Source organism: Cavia porcellus, unplaced genomic scaffold, assembly GCF_034190915.1.
Source record: "Cavia porcellus strain 051 isolate PalLab524CR breed Dunkin Hartley unplaced genomic scaffold, mCavPor4.1 scaffold_50, whole genome shotgun sequence".
NCBI classification, from domain to species: Eukaryota; Metazoa; Chordata; class Mammalia; order Rodentia; family Caviidae; genus Cavia; species Cavia porcellus.
This window is the reverse complement of record NW_026947533.1, coordinates 3,755,325-3,773,147: the sequence shown is the minus strand read 5'-3', so window position 1 is coordinate 3,773,147 and position 17,823 is coordinate 3,755,325. Positions and strand designations below refer to the sequence as shown.

The window sequence follows — 17,823 nt, the reverse complement described above, 5'->3', positions numbered from 1 at the left end:
CAGTGCAGGAGAGTTCCTTTTCCCCCACAGCCTCTCCAGCATCTGTTGCTGGTGATTTTCTTGATCCTGGCCATTCTTTCAGGATGAAATCTCAGTGTGGTTTTAATTTGCATTTCTCTAGTGACTAATGATGATGAACATTTTTTCATGTATTTATTTTCCATTTGTATTTCTTCATCTGAGAAGTGTATATTCATCTCAGATGCCCATTTTTGGATTGGATCATTGAATTTGGGGGGTCTGATTTTTTAAAAATTCTTCATATGTTTTAGACAAGAGTCCTTTGTCAGAGGGACAGTTCACTAAGATGTTTTCCCAGTTTGTGGGTTTTCTTTTCACTATGATGGAGATTTCTTTTGACATGCAGAAACTTTTAAATAAGAGGTGGCTCCAGGTATTGATTCTGGGAAGGATTTCCCATGCAGTTTGAGTCCTGTACATTACTTCTGTACCTACCCCTTTGTCATCAAGGTTTCTACCCAGTTTGTCTTTCCATAGATTTAGAGTTTCTGTTTTAATATTCAGATCTTTAAACCATTTAAATTTTAATTTAAGGGGCTGGGGATTGAGCTCAGTGGCATAAGCACCTGCCTTGCAAGCAGGCAGTCCTGAGTTCGATCCCTGGTACCAATAGAAAAAAAAAGTAATCAGTAGATTTTAATTTCGTACATGGTGATATGCATGGGTCTAGTTTTAGTTTTCCGCATATGGAGAGCCAGTTTTTACAACACCATTTATTAAAGAGATTGTCATTCTTCCAGTGAACCTGTTTGGCTCCTTTATCAAAGATAAGGTGGTTAAGTGTGTTTGTAGTTGTCGTTGTATCTTCTAATCTATTCCATTGATCATTGGATCAGTTTTGATTTCAGTACCATGTTGATTTTACTACAGTTGCTTTGTAGTATAACTTCAAGTCAGGGATTGTGATGCCTCCTGCCTTACCTTTGTTGCTTAGAACTGTCATTGCTATTTTAGGTCTATTCTTGCTCCAGATGATTTTAGGAGTGATTTCTCTAGATCTATGAGGTATGTTGATGGTATTTTTATTTGGATTGCTTTGAATCTGTATAAGAGTTTTGGGAGCATGGCCATTCTCACAATATTTATTCTTCCTATCCATGAGCAAGGGACGTCTTTCCATTTTCTGAGATCCTCTTCAATTTCGTTTTTCAGTTTATTATAATTTTCCCTGTATAGGGCTTTCACTACTTTTGTAAGAGTAATTCCTAAATATTTCATTTTTTTGCTTGCTAGTGTGAAGGGTATGGCTTCTCTTATTTCTCTCTCTATGATTTTCTTGCTAGTGTAGAGGAATGCTATCAATTTTTGAGTATTGATTTTGTATCCAGCTACATTACTGAATTTATTTATTATATCTAAGCATCTTTCAATGGAGTTTAGGGGGTCTTCTATGTAGAGTATCATGTCATCTGCAAACAATGATAATTTAACTTTTTCTTTTCGTGTCTTTACTCCTTTTATTTCTCTCTCTTGTCTAATTGCTTTGGCTAGCATTTCCAGTACTATATTAAATAGGTGTGGTGATAAAGGACATCCTTGTCTTGTGCCTGATTTTAAAGTTAAGGCCTTCAATTTTTGACCATTTAGTATGATACTGGCTGTTTCTTTGTCATAGATGGCCTTTATTATATTAAGGCAAAGACCATCTATTCCAATTTTCTGTAAAGTTCTTATCATGAATGAATGTTGACCTTATCAAAAGCTTTTTCTGCATCTATCAAAATGATCGTGTGATTCTTAATTTTGGCTTTATTGATACTATGGATTACATTTATTCATTTACGTATGTTGAACCATCCCTGAATGCCTGGGATGAATCCCCCTTGGTCATGGTGTATAATTTTCTTGATGATTTGCTGCATCTATTTGTCAATATTTTATTGAGGATTTTTTCATCTGTGTTCAATAAGGTGATTGGTCTATAGTTCTCTTTTTTAGTAGTCTTTATCAGGCTTTGGTACTAGAGTAATATTTGCTTCCAGGAATGACTTAAGAAGGATTTCTTCCCTTTCAGTTTCATTAAAGAGTTTGAGCAGTTTGGGCATTAGCTCTTCTTTATTTCTTGTAGAATTCTTCAGTGAATCTGTCTGGGCATGGGCTCTTCTTTGTAGGTAAGGACTTGATTATGTTTTTGATTTCATTAATAGAAATTGGGTTATTCAGCAGTTTTACATCCTCTTGACCTAGCTTTGGTACTTCATATGTTTCTAGAAATCTATTTCTTCTGTTTAATCAAACCTTTGAGAATAGAGGTTTTCAAAATAGGTGTTGATGATCGTCTGTATTTCTATAGAGTCTGTAGTGATTTCACCTTTTTCATTTCTTATTGCATGAACTTGAGCTTTTCTTCCCTTTTTTAAATAAGGTTGGCTAGGGGCTTATAAATTTTGTTTATTCTTTCAAAGGACCAACTCTTTGATTCATTGATTCTTTGGATTGTTTTCTTAGTCTCTGTTGCATTGATTTGTGCTCTGATTTTTATAATTTCCTCTTTTCTTTGTTTTGAGCTTAACATGCCCTTCTTTTCTAGATGTTTGAGGTGTAACATAAGGTCATTTATTTGTATTGATTTTGTTTTCCCGATGTGGGAACTCAGTGCAATAAATTTTCCTTGGAGGACGGCTTTCACTGAATCCCACAGATTCCGGTATTTGTATTTTCATTTTCTTGTAGGTATTGTTAATTTTTTATTTAATTTCCACTGTTTACTCAAGAGTGTGTTATTCAGTTTCCATGTGTTTGTGGGATTTTTGCAGTATCTTTATCATTAATTTCTAATTTCAAAATACTATGATCCTATAACATTGAAGGGATAATTTCAACTCTTTTGCATTTATTTCAATATGTTCTATGAGCTAATATATGGTGTATTTTAGAGAATAATCCATGTACTGCTGAGAAGAATGTGTATTCTGAGGCAGTTGGATGTAACACTCTGTATATATCTATCAAGTCCATTTGTTCACATGTGTGATTCAATTGTTATTTATTTGCTGCTTTTCTGTCTGGTTGATTTGTCCCTTGGTGTCAATGGTGTGTTAAGTTCTCCTGCTACAGTTGTACTACTGATAATTTATTTAATACTTACATTATATAACTGAGTGCTCTGGAATTTGGTGCATATATATTTAAGATAGTTATCTCTTCCTCTTGAATTTTTCCCCTAACAAGTATGTACTGGCCTTCTTTGTCTCTTCTGATCATTATTGGTTTAAAGTTCACATTGTCTGCAAACAGAATGGCTACTCCCGCTTTTTTTTCTTTTGCTTCCTGTTGCGTGAAGTATTGTTTTTCATCCTTTGACTTTCAGTCTGTGAGTTTCCTTTTGGGTTAGATAGGTTTCTTGTAGACAACATATGGTTAGATGTTGTTTCTTGATCCTTTCTGCCAGTCTGATTCTTTTAATTGATGAATTGAGATGATTTACATATAACTGTTATATGTTGGTTTGTTGTTGACATGTTATCTTTCTGCTGTTGCATCTTCATCTTTCTGTTCTGTTTAATTATCTGCTTTGCTTAGTGGTTTTTTTCCTAAGTGTATCTAAACTGTCTTTCAATAATTTTTGCAGGATTGGCTTGGTGATCATGAAGTTCTGCAGCTATTCTTTGTCACAGAAGTATCTTATTTCACCATCGATTTTGAAGGACAGTTTTTCAGGGTACATCAGTCTAGGTTGGAAATCATTTTGCTTTAGGATCTGGAATACTTCACTCCATGGTCTTCTTGACTTTATTGTTTGTGCTGAGAAGTTTGCTGTGATTCTGACAGGTTTTCCTTTATAAGTGATCTGTCTTTTCTCTCTGACAGCTTTTAATATTCTATTCTTTTGTTGGATTTCTGGGATGGTGATTATTATATGTCTGGTTGTAGTTTTATTTTGGTGATGACTATTTGGAGTTCTATATACTTCACTGATCCTGAAGTTTCTGATCTCATGTTTGGGAAATTTTTAGCTATTACTTCTCTAAATATCCTCTTGACATCCTTTATGTTTTCCCCTTCTTTTTCATTAATCCCTATCAATCTTATGTTGTTTTTTCTGTGTCATCTTGCAGTTGTTGAATTGTTATTTCCTGATTCTTTGTTATTTTTAAAAGATCTTTACTTTCCTGTTCATTAGCTGCAATCTTGTCTTCAAGGTCTGAAATTCTACCTTCACTTTCATTGAGGTGGTTTTTACAGCTTTCAGTGGAATTTTTGATTTCCTGTATATCTCTGTGCATCTGCTCTATGTATTCTATTTGTTTTATATTGCTCATCTAGGGATTCTATTTTTTGTTTAGTTCCTCCAATTTTTAACTGTATTTTCTTTAGATATACTCAGCATGTCTTTCATTTCTTTTATCATTTCTTTTTTTACCTGGGAGATTATTTCTAGTTTCTTTTTTTAAATTTTATTTAAGGAGAAAAAAGAAGAAAAAAACAGAAAAAGGGTACAAGCTATACAGAATTTCAGAAAAAATAAACAGTAGGAAATCACTAGTTAATTACATATTGTCATCTTAGAAATAGTTGCTGAAGTTACAAAATTAAAGCATATAGAGGGGACTTTCAAACAGTGAGACTGCAAACAGTTTTGTTCAATGATCCAACAAAACTCAGTAATATGGTTATCTATCTCATACACTTAAATATATATGCAGTTATATCTTTTAGAGAACTTTCTTTTCCTTTCTTTTGTACAATGACAATTACACATTTTGGGTTTTATTACTCCCACATTTCTTATTACTTTTTATTTCTAGTTTCAATTCCTTTAAAGCTTCCCAGAGTTGCTTGTTTATTTCAGTTGCTATTATGTCTGACATTTGAGGTATATGGCATATTTTCTTCTATATACATCACTCCTAAGGTTTCTTTGGATAGGCTGAAGGTTTGAGATTGTAATTTGGTCTTTCATTTTGTCATTTTCCTATATTTCTGTGTTTCAAGTGTTTCAAGTGTTATTCTAAGGCTTCCTCAGGGTCTGTTGGAAATCCTCTTCTATGTCATCAGCTCCTGGGACTCTGCCACCTAGTTCCCTGGATTGATAGAGGGTCGCTGGGAGTGGAGCAGGCCAGCTCAAGCCCAGTCTCTGGAACCTATAGTGCCTGCCTACTTGCTTAGCACTCCACAGTCTGCTAAGTGCAACCCATAGAGGGGAGGCTGATGCCTGCTCCTGGGACCTGCTGCACTGTTCTAGTGCCCCCGGAAGCCATGGGGTTCCCTGGCTGGGCTCAGAGAGGGTCCCAAACTAGCTGGGCTCAGGGGAAAGTGTGTGGGGCATTTATCCCAGGCCACTGGGCCTCTGGAATCAGTGGCGTTCACCTGCTGGCTTAGAACTCTACAGTCCTCCAAGCACAGCCAGGAATGGGGAGGCGGATGCAGGTGCCCCAGACCCGCCGAGCTGTTCAAGTGCACCCAGAAGCTGTGAGGGTCCCAAACAAGCTGGACTCAGGGGAGGGGGGGAGTGCATGGAGCACTTACTGCAGGCCGCCAGGCCTCTGGAACCGGTGGTGCTCGCCTGCTTGCTTAGAATTCCACATTCCTCCAAGCACAGCTCAGAACGTGGAGGTGGATGCAGGTGCCCCAGACCCACTGAGCTTTTCCAGTGCACCCAGAAGGCACTAGTGTCCCAAACAAGCTGGATTTGGGGGAAAGTGGGTGCCCACCTGCTTGCTTAGAACTCCACAGTCCTCCAAACACAGCCAGGAACTGTATGGTGTATTCTAATCTCCCTTTTGTAGAAGAATATCGCTTAAAACAGTGTAATAAAATATAGCAAGTATTACTGTGAATGACTGTAATTACAAAAAAGTGGTTTTGATAAATGAATCCATTTTAAGGTACAGCGAATATCACTCCCTCTACTGCACGTGTCTAGCATGACTGTGCCCCAAAGAGAGAGATGTTGGGCCCCCATATCAGGGCCATTAGTATGGAATACTGCCCTGGACAGTATCTGATCACACTGGCCACATGACACAGGGAAGGTAAGAGGGCCTCTCATGGCAGCATCATTGCCAGATGTTTGTGAGCCCTTATATCAGAGCAAATTTCCATCAAATACAGGATTGCTCTAGTAGCTCACTGCTTTCTTCCCCATCATGGACTCCTTCATTGTTTACTGTGCTTTTGACATTGACTGATTTTGTTAAAAAAAAAAAAGATTCACTTCAGTTGGGATATTGGGGGATCTGAGTTTTCCCCTGGGAGGGTGGTGTTATTGAAGGAATAGGTGCTGTGAAATTGGACAGAGCATTCTGCATCCCATAACACTCTTACAGTCTTGACAGCCTACTCTGTAAAAGAGGGGTGATCTGATACTCCCTACAAGGGCACGGATGAAAGTTAAATGTAATGTAATTGAACCAGTATTGGGTTTGTTGCCAGGACTTTGGTCTTGTGAGCTACAGCAGAATTTCCCAGAGCAGCTTGTTTGGTAAAGATACTATTTGAAGGGGAACTGATCAGGGTCAGTAGCTTACACAGAAACAAGTGTAAAGCCAAGGGCTACAATCGCACTGGAGCCCACATTTTCCATCCCCTCAAAGCTCACTGGGTCTTTACACCCTCTGAAGAGTCCCTCAGACCTTGCACCATGGTTATCTGTTAGGCAGTGTGGAGACTTAGTTTTCTTAAAGGTGAAATTGGGGATAGATTTCTCACTTCTTGGTAGTAAAGACATCTAGAGCTCTGAATGCAGTGGATTCACAATTTCTACCTCCTGTGGCTGGCACATTTCTTCCTTCCTCTTTTCCTGTCCTAGACTAATATCAGCTATTTTCTTTGATATTTTTCAGTGCTGAAATACATTAATAAATTATTTTATTTTACTGCTATTTTTAGATAGCTTTCAGATATTTAAGCAGTGAGGATAATATAGGTATACTCTCTCCTTGTTTCAAAACCTTAAAATTGCAAGTGAAGCTAAAACTGCAGATGAAGTTAGAAATCCATTTGATTATGCAACTAACTGTATTTCTTGGCCCATTGTTATCAGAGATAGTGACGGGTTATTTGGTGTATATTCTTCCAGATTGTTTTTATTTTTTTATGTATGAATTTACAAAAGTAAAATCAAGGAGAATACTGAAGTCATGAAAAACATTCCTAATCCTATGTGGTGCTCATTATGCTACCTTTATTCTTTTGAAGATATCCTGGCAAATAAACTGTGTTTATACCTATAAAATTACTTAAATTTTAAACTTCTGCACAGTGTTTCTTAGACTACTAGAAAATTTACATTACTCTTCCTCTTTTGGAATGAATTTATTTGAAGTATAGTTTTTCTTCATTGTAGACAGTAGTGAAATGGACATTATCGTTACTCCCTTCTGTGTTTCTTAAGGATAGAAATAAAGAATTTTCTGAATCATTAGACTGTAACAATTTTCAGTGGAAATTAGTGGAAAAGTGTCAAATAGAGGCCCTTCCCTTGGGCTTGTGCTGTTTTAGCATTTGATATTCATATTTCTTACATCTTCATGTTTCAGCTTGGTTTCTGTGATTGTTAGAGAGATTGGGCATCTGGCAGTACACAGAGCTGTGAGATTCCTCTCTTCCTGCTTGGTGTTATGTATCTTCTACCTTGCAATCCAGTGAGTATCTGCTGTGTTAATTCAGTGGTTGTTGGCATTGTCTGTATGTTCTGATTTTAACCCCATGTAATGTATGGTGTACCATTTCTCCTGTCTGAATGAAAAAATTTTGTGTAAGAGTTCATGTTTAATAAAAGAGTGAATGTTGGCACACATACATTTAAACTAGTGTGTAATACAATTTATCTCATTTTCCTTACCATTATTGATTTGTAAGTTTTGTTAAAGAATACCATTCTTACAGCAAAATCATCATTTTATTCTTTACTATTTCTTGACATACTTTTACAGTTAGGGCATTTTTAGTTAAAGTAGTCTTGGGTAAAATTTCAAAATCATTTATTTTTTTCAAATTCCTTAAGATACTGTAGTACATTTTTATGGTGAGATCACTTTTATTTCCTTATTTTTAAAGAAATCTTTATTCATGGTCACTGGATATATGTGAATAAGTCAACTCACAGTGCTCCGAACTTTTCTATGGGGACAACATGTTGCTGTTTGGTTTAATGATGATAGATTTATGATCTACATTGATATCTAGATTAGAAATGTCCTTGTTTTCCTTTTCAAAATTCTCCTGGCTCGTTTGCAGCATTTTTCTTTTTTGCAAATTTTAGTTTGAGTCATTTCATTAAAACATTTTAAAAGTATGGCTGGAATGGAATTGCTTACCAAATAATTTGATAAGCACAATAAACTAACTTGCCTAAGTAAGATAGGAGCAAGCCAGCTCTCTAACCAAATCAGCTGAGTGACTCATGGCAGGAAACAGACCTCACACCCTCGAATGCATGAACATCTTGAAAAACAGGAACAGTGTCATCATCAGAGCCACAAGGAGGGTTGACTTTAGGTGAGGTCTTTGTCAGGGAAAATATTGTGAAGCTGACAGCAAAGCAATATGTAAAAATGTGTATGTAAAAGAGTCCACAGTGGTTCCAAACAGCAAAGCAGACCCAGGACTCTGTTTCCTTGGAAACCACAAAGTCAGGGGGATGAATGCCTGCCACTCCTTACCTGGCATCCTTGTAGTAGTGCTGAGAACTGGGCCTGTTTCACTATGTAAAAGTGCCACAGCTGTTCCAGATGTTATTTCAAGTCAAAAAATTTAGATACCATATTACTTTAGAAAAAGGATTTCTCATGGAATAAGGAAGCAGTAAGTAGCCAATCAGAGGGAAGTGCTGTGAGGGAACGTTACAGCAGCAGTGAACTCATGGGAGAAATATTCTTTCCCAGTAACCACACAGTGGCTTTATGTGTCTCTGCTACTCCAGCTTGGAGAACGGAAAGAGGGTCAAGAGAGATGAGTTGAGTCTTTTGATCCTAAGACACACAAAGTGAGCCAAAAAATGTAAAGGCCCTTCAACAGTTAGCTGTACTACTAAATGTCTGGACTCTCATGGTCACCATGTTGATGACCTCTTGTAATTGTAGATGGCAAAGATAATTTGTATCAGTCTCAATAAATTTAGTATTACCATACTTATGCAAGTTTCTCTTTTCTTGATATATGCATTTTGTACGTGACTTTTCATTCCTTTACTCACTTCTCTGTTCCAATAAAAGTTTCATAATCTACATTTTTACATTAACCATTTCTACTGTGACATGCCTCCTCTTCTCTCCCTAGTGTGCACTGACACTTGGAATAACACATTGCTGGATTTCATTGTGGTCAGTGCTATCCTGGCCATCAGTAGCCTGACCATTGTCACCTCCTACTCTTTCATCTTCACCACCATCTTGAGGATCTGCTCTGCTGATGGGAAGCACAAAGCCTTCTCCACCTGCTCTTTCCACCTCACGACCATCTCCATCTCCTATGGGATGCTCTTTTTCATCTATGTGTGGCCCAGTGCTATTTCTTCTCTGGACCTCAACAAGGTGGTGTCTGTGTTCTATGCCATGGTCATCCCCATGCTGAACCCTCTCATCTACAGCCTGCAGAACAAGGAGGTGCATGCAGCCCTGGCAGAACCATCAGCAAGAGCAAGCTCTTCATCCAGGACAGAATACATGTTAGAGGAGCCACTCTTACACAGAGTTAGGCTACAAGGATGCTATGCAAAGTTGTTGAAGCCTTTATAGAATTTGAGGAGTGGCATGTTTGCTTCCTATTATTTTGCTGCGTGCTTTTTTGACCTTTAAAATTTATTAATGCATGTGAGTTATACAGAATAACAGGTTTCATTGTGACATTATCATGCACACATGTAAGATGCTTTTATCTGATCTGACCCCTCTATATGTCCCCCAGAACTTCCCCTCCAGACTCTATCCCATAATAGTCACTCCTCTATTTTCATATTCTCTCTGCACCTCCCTGAATTCTAAAGGTGAGAGTCAGCATACACCTGCTTTTTTGGGTCTGGCTGACTGAGCATGGTATGATGATCTGTAGTTCCATCCATTGTCTGGCAAATGATGTGATTCTAGAAGGAGATGTCTCAGATATGAACATGTGTGATACTCAGAGCTCAACTCAGAGGCTCCTTTTTAAAAATTTTGTAAGTTTTTCTCCAGTGAGGAAGATTATGAAGGTTTTGGCTGTGTCCCAAAAGGGATCCTCTTGTCAGGCATGGAATGCACACATCAGCTGGAGTGCAGTGTTCGGTGTTCCTGCTCTGTTATGAAGAGGCCATGTCACCACACCAGGTCATTGCTGTGCACTGGACTCATGAATGCCATTGGAATTTGTGATATCTGTTGATTTCTAATGCTTCACTACTTACCTCATTCAACAGAGTATCACTTAGAACTATTACCTATATAAAGTAGCAACAAAGCATAGTGGATTTTTATATCTTCACTGTCTGGGTTGGTGTTCCTTACCTGTGGGGTTAATCGGGGGTTACAATAAGCTTCTGTGGCCTAAACTTCTGGCTATTCCTCATTTCCATTTCATGGTCATTGTAAGGAGTGATTTTGCTACTTTTAAGTGCTGAGAATCCTCAGACTTTTGTGATGCCTGAGCTCCATCCTGAATGAGAATCCCCTTCGCATGTATTAATTATGTACACAGAGCCAGTGTGCTGTCCTGGGATGAGGGGTAGTAAGTCCCCCCATCCGTGGAATTCCCTTTAAACAGAGCAGCTGAATTCCTGTGCAGGATGGGAAATGGAAAAGAAAAGGAGCTTCCTGGCAAAGCAATTGACTGGGCACCTGCCTATGAGCGTGGGCGGCTCAGCAATCCTTCCAAATCCAGGGACATGGGGGCAACTATCTGACCACGATTTTCTTTTGTAGCATTTTGGTGACCAGGCCTATCCCCTCCCTTCTTCAGAGAATGAAAATAAGAGTCCAAATCTCACTCCTGGTGAGTCAAGCCTGACTTTCCAGGACCTGTGCTCACTATGTTTCTGAACCAGACACCTTGTCTCTGCACTCTTCTCCAGGGAGGTCCAGCATGGTCCTGGAACTGCAGAATTTGTAGATGTCAGAGGCCAAATTTCCCTCAAACTGCAGAGTGTACATGAGTGTGTGTGGGGGTGTGTGTGTGTACGTGCATGTTCAAGATTTTTTGGTCATTTTTGTATCATTATTTTTACTAGTACATATGCATCTTGTATACCTTTTACATTCCATGTGGAGAATTGGTAATATGCATAATATACCCTAATTCTTTCTCTTGTAGCTCAAAAATGAGCCCCCCAAGTTGGTGTCCAAAAATGGGGCAAGACATGTTTTTGAAGAAAAAGCAGCATTTATTTATTTTACTGGTACTAGGGACACAGTGGGGTTGGAGTTTGCAAAGCTGTGTAACTCACTTAAAACTTTCACAGACTTTTTTTAGAAAGAGCAATTACAAAGTGAATGGCTTATGGGCGTGGATCAGGAAATGAGAAAATCCTTGATCCTCTAAGGAATGAGGAAGACCTTTGTTTCCCTTTGCAGAGGACAGAGAGGTCTCACAGGAATTTACAATCTTTTGTTAACTAATTTTAGCACTTAATTTTAGATAACATCTGTCCTTTGCAGGGGTTAGCAATGGTTAACATATCAATCAGGTCACCCAGAAAGACCGCACATACGGAACAGTATGACTGTACTACAGGTTGTATAAAATAGTTGTGTTTGCAAAGGAATTAACAGGTAATTTGGTCATAAAGCTTGGCAAACATAACACAAGCATAATGAAGCTCTTTTGGTTAATGTTTAACACTTCTTTTTTTTTTTTTTTTTTTGTCTTTTTCCTTTTTATCGGTACCGGGGATCGAACTCACGACTGCCTGCTTGCAAGGCAGGCGCTTATGCCGCTGAGCTAAATCCCCAGCCCCTTAACACTTCTTTTTTAAAAAATAATTTATTATATTGGTACATTTCAAGTGCACATAATGATCACATTGACCATAGGAAATTTCTATTTGTACCTGATATATCTTTATTCTTCTTTTTCCCCATTCCCCTCCCCTCCCTTTAACCCCTCTTCCACTCCTTATTTACAAAAGCTGTTTCCATTTTTTATTTCTTTTCTTTCCCCTTCCTTTCGTTCCCCCTCCCTGTCCTGTGCCTCTCCCCATCTGAATGTTTCCTTCCCCTTTCCCAATATCTATCACCCATTGTGGTCCTTGTTTCCAGGCTAAAAGGCTGGCAGCAGAGGGAGGCCCATGGCTGGGTGCTCGCTCCAGGCCTGCAGCACTCACAATGCTGGTGTCAGATTCCAGTGAATTTGCTTTAGAAAGGATGTGCATCATTAGAACAGTCAACAAACAGAACAAAACAAATGTTTCCACTTGCTCGGAAGACTGAGCAGCAGGCAGTTGGATTTCTGTGCTGGTCCTTGGATTCCAGGCAAGCCGTGGTTCCACCTGGGGCCCCCATGGCACCCCAAGGTTAGGGAGCAATATGAGAGGATGTGAAGTCCCCAGGAAAGGGCCGGACATGACTCCAGTGTCCCCCCCCAGCCCTGAATCCTTGACCCTGACAGGGACCTCTGGAGCACAAGGGAGCCAGGAGTGAGTTAGGCCCCAGAGTCTTCATTGGCTGACAGCATCCAGTACTTCCACCGAGGATGCCACAGTAGGCACCATCACAATTCATGCCCTTGCAAAGGAGGGAAGTTTCCCTAACCATGTCAGGAGGAGTTCTGGCCTGGAAAGGGGTTCTGTTCCAGACGCCTTGAAACCCCTAGTGTCACACACCTGGACCACTGAGCCCTTATGTGCTATGTGGGGTTCCCACCCAGGAGCAGAGCCTCAGGCAGTTTGGAAGGAGAGGGTCCTGCCTTTGCTCTGGACAAAGTCCAGCAACTGCTTCTCCAAAGCTCTGCCGGGCAAGGCCATGGCCAGGGATATTTGGAGGTTTTTGAAGCAAGATTTCTTCATTCTTCAGAGAGCAGCCAGAGACTCCAGAGAGGCTGGGAGAGATGTGTTTCTCTCCCAGAGACCCAGGAATATCTATTTTTAAATCTTTCTCAAGGAGCACTACTCTGCCTTAATGCAGGACACACCTTTAGGTAAATGGATACACCTTGGCGCCGTTCATTGTAAGTGAAGCAAATCAAACACACACTTGCAGATCTTACACTGTTTCTCTGATGTGAGAATCCAAAATTCTAAATTAGGATCAAAATGTGTTCTAGATATTATGAAATAGGAAGAAAATGTTCAACCCGGAAGAGGAACTCGGGAAGAGGAGGGGCAATAAAGAAAAGGAAAAGAAAAAACGAGAACAGAGTGAAAAAATGAAACAAAGCTTTGGAAATAAGGAGAGGAAAAGAAGTAGGAGGCAGGAAAAGGGAATGGGAAAAAGGGAACTGAGATAAGTCCATACAGGCACAAAGCCCCCGTCATGAGAGTGATAATCATGTGTTTAAAATGCATTTAAATCATGTGTTTAAATGATAATCATGTGTTTAAAATAAATTTAATCAATTAAAGTAAAATGAAAATGTCAGGCAGTAGTTTTGATTTCAGAAAAATCTTTAAACATACTTAGGTCTATTGGTCATCAGTATTGCCTAGGAAAAGCAATGAATGCTCATCTTTGGGGAGGGGAGTCTTCAAAGTATCATGGAACATTTGGAAAATAGAACACAAAGATGCTCAAATCTTGTACAATTCCACTATCACAAGCAAGAACTTGCCTACTCTATTTAGTTTAAACATTTTTCTAAAATACATGTGAAATCTAGGAATATTAATTTAATAATCTATTTTATAGGACAGTGGAATTTTGAAAACAAAGTGTGTCCTTACATTGTGGGTAAAACTGAATCAACAGAAGCTTAACAGAAAAAAGGAAATTTTATTGACCCTAATAAACCTCAGAAAAGTAATCTCCAAAGTCTGATGTGAGGTTTAAAGTTTGTAAGTTTGCAAACGGAAGTTGCGGAAATAAGATAAGCTTTGCTGAAGGCCATGAACAGTGAGTACACTGTGGAGCGAGCATAGTTGTATGTAACAGGTTATTTGCAGCACAGAAGTTTTAACTCAATGATAAACCATATGATCCAGCTGAGTTTAGTGGCAGAGAACAAAATGTAGCTTTATTGAATGAAGTAGCTGTGGTTAGCTCAGGATGTCTGCTTCACTCATCATGGGTTCTTTTTTGTTTTCTTTTCTTGCAATTAGACCAAAGTTATTGCTTATCATCCTCTGGCATTTTCTGTGTGTGTGTATATGTGCTATGTTGACAGCAAGATAATATCATATACTAAGTTGATTTAAAGTGAATTATAATTCTGGCCATTTTATTTTATTTTATTTGGAAACAGGGATCAAACTCATGACCTCAGGCTTGCCAAGCAGGAACAATGCCACTAAGCTACATCCCCAGCTGATTCTAGAAGAATGTAAGTTACATTCCATTTGGTGTTTTTCAAAAAGGAGCCTTTCCAGATAAAATGATCTTCATGTTTTGAGTCTCCTAGGGGCAACTGTTTGCCTGCAGCTCTGTTCTCATGCTCCAAGGGTCTAGTGGTGCACATGCTGCTCCCGGATGGGCTGGGCTCCCTGGGTGTGAGGGGGAGGTGGGGGTGGATGCAAGGTGAAACCAGTGGAGCTCAGGTCCTGCAAAACCCCAGGGAAGCCCGGGGTTGTGTCTGAGGTTGGCAGTGCAGTGATGCAGCTAAAAGCCTGGTGAGGCTGAGTTGCTTACTCAGGACCCCTGAGGCAAAATCTAGGCTATTAGCTCTCTCTCAGCTGCAGTCCACTGGAAGAGAATACAGTCAGGAAAAGGTTTGAACTTGCTTTCCCTGCTAGGATTTTATATCTTAATAGGAAAAAGATTCCATGCGGCCCAATTTCCATCCTGTCTGCAGCTGCATTGGCCGAGTCATTGTCTCTGACACTGATTTCCTCTCCCCCATCAGGGGCACTGCCATCAGCTGGTGAGGCACAGGCCTCAGGGATCAGGCCCAGGTGAGGAGGAGGTGGCTTCCCCAGCCAGTGGCTCTGTAGCCAGAAGAAGGAACTGGGCCTCTACTGGGGCAGCACACATTTGGGATGAATTTGGGAAGAAAAAGATGATGATGTGACCCAGATGTCTGGAGAAAGAGTGGAAGCAGTGTGCTGGGTTCACTGTTTCCTTTGCTGATTGCAGAAACCATTGGTACAAAGTTGGTTTAAACATTCATTTTTATGCTTTTAGATTCAGGTATGATGTGTGTATATGTGAGAGAGGAAGAAAGAAAATGAAAGGGATAGAGGAAGAAAAGTGGAGAGAAGAAACTTAAAAATGCAGATATCACAGCTCTGTTTATGCTCGTTACTATGGCTACAGGAAGGAGTGAAGTCATCCCTTAGAAACCTAGTCCTAAATATGCTACTTTGGAATGAGACCATCCACTGGTCCTCTTCAGGTCTTATCAAAGGTTGCCACTAGATGGAAGTGTGAGATTAACAAACACAGAAAATGTCCCCTAATGGTGTTTTTGATAATCCAAGCATGCTGGAAGACAGGCTTGGAAACAACTTCCCAAGCTAGGAATACATTTTATAGATTGTGAAATTGTACACACATTTTGAGTTATTGTTCTTCTGTGTGTTGGTTATTTTTTATTCATTGATGAGACAAAATACCTGATGCTCAAAGTTGGGAAAGGAAAGGTTTATTTTTTATAGTTTTTGGAAGTTTTAGTCTATATTTAGTTGGCTCCAAGGCAGGGTGGCATTGTGGAGCTATAGTTTATGGTGATTGTAAACAGCAAGGCAGAAACTGGCAAGAGAGAGAGAGAGACATGCCTTTTTAGCCATTATATTGTATGTTGGCTTTACCCCTAGATGGGGGTAGCATTTACACCAAAAATCTAAGTGTTGGGCAATGAACCAATCACAAATGCACAATGTAAGCACATGAGGCCTGGAGGCCATTGACATAAACCATGACACTTTAACCCTGGCCTCCAAGACTCATGCGCATTCTTTATATAAAAGACATTTAGTTTATCTCCAAGAGTTGTTAAAGTCTTAATAGTTTTAGCATTGCTGAAAAGCCTAAGTATTAAGTCTCTTTTAAGATCTATGGCAAGCTTTTAACTGTAACCCCTTATATAAATGAAATGAGGTTAAACAGTTTTAAAATGTAAAGGCACAAGATAAACATCATTTTAAAGGTTACACACAGGGGGATATAAAGCATTGGAAATAAAGCAAGTCTAGCATTCAGCAGGATGAACATTAAGTCCTAGAGTTCTATGCTCAGCATTGAAGCAATCTGTTTGAAAGCTCTAAAAGGTTTGGGTGATTTTATCTCCATGGCATTTTTAGGATTTTAGCTCTTGTACCTTTTTTTTATAAACCCTCTCTGTTTACTTTTTTAGCTTTTTTTGGATTATCTATGTTTTTGGCTTTATTAAACTTTTGGATTCTCCATCTGGAGACCTTTGGCTTTACCTTTATATCTTTTAATGTTGTCTTCTCAGGGACACACTGTTTGGCCTCCCAGGCCCTTTGTAATTGAGGTGAAAGCCATCTTATCCTCAGAATTTGTATTTCTTTTGCACTTAAAATCAGCACCATGTGGATGCCACCAATGTTTGCTGTCAGTTGGAGCAGTAGCCAGATATTCTTTTCTCTTGGCTATAGGGGTTGACTGCCTGGATCGAAGGGCTCTGTGAACCTAATTATAAAGAAAATCCTTTTATGTTGCCACCATTTCAGAACTTCATGTGGCCTCTGTTGCCTTTTTGGAGTATGGTGCTCTGCAGCTTTCCCCTCTGAGCAAATTTTTCACTTTTGCAGTTTTGAGGCTATAAAGGGTGGAGACCCGCTATTTAATGGAATGCCCTGTGGCCATCTTTTTTTATCTCTGTTTCTTCTAAGCAATCAAAGTCTCAGTTTCAGCTTTACAATCCACAGCTTTACTGGAGTTTTTTTTCTGGCCAAACTCACAGTGTTTTAAATTATCCTTTTGGGCTGTTTGCTCTTGTTTTTTAACATATATCTGGCTAAAATCCCCCAACAATAGCCATGCCACAGCCTCAGCATTTGACTGCTTTGAAATTTTCTTTGCCAGATTAAGTAGTCTATTGCCCTTAATCTCAGTTTCAGGCCAAGTCTCTGGGCATGAGCAAAATGCAGACAAAATTTTTGTCAAGCCATAATACACATGGTGGGGAGTCCAACAATGAATGCAGTCCTTTTTTTTTTTTTTTTAGCAGAAACCTGCCAAGCCTGGTCTTTACCATCAGCCTTTTCACTAGCCTTTTGGTTTCCTGAGCTCTGACCATAATCTCTTCTACAGAGCAGCTGAAAATGCTCCATATCTATGTACCTAGGAGACATGTCTGAACCTTTTTAAATTTTAACCACAAGCCATTTTTAAAGCCTCTTGAAAAACATGGTGAGTTTTAGTCCCAACAATGACATCACTCCTGGTACCAAATTCTGTTTTAGTTACTTTTTACTTGTTGCTGAGACAAAATACTAGGTGCTCAAAGTTGGGAAAGGAAAGATTAATTTTTTAACAGTCTTTGGAGGTTTTAGTCCATACTCAGTTGGCTCCAAGGCAGGATGATATGGAGAGGCTGCAGTTCATGCCAGATGTGCTCAGCAAGGTGGAAACTGGCAAGAGAATGGCCATTTTCTAGCCATTACATTGTATGCTGGCTCCACCCCTAGGTGGGTGTAGCACTGACATCATCAATCCAAGCACTAGACAATGAACCAATCACAAATGCACAATGCAAGTGCATGAGGCCCGGAGGCCACCAACATAAACCATGACACTATGCACATTTAGTCCATGGTAAAGGACTGGAATTTTTATT

General features: G+C 39.3%; 1 pseudogene; it reads left to right on the top strand.

Moving 5' to 3' along the window:
• The first annotated feature begins 9,221 nt into the window (after positions 1 to 9,221).
• The window catches only part of LOC134475032 (olfactory receptor 9G19-like), a 49,930-nt pseudogene continuing 41,328 nt past the window's right edge, over positions 9,222 to 17,823 (top strand).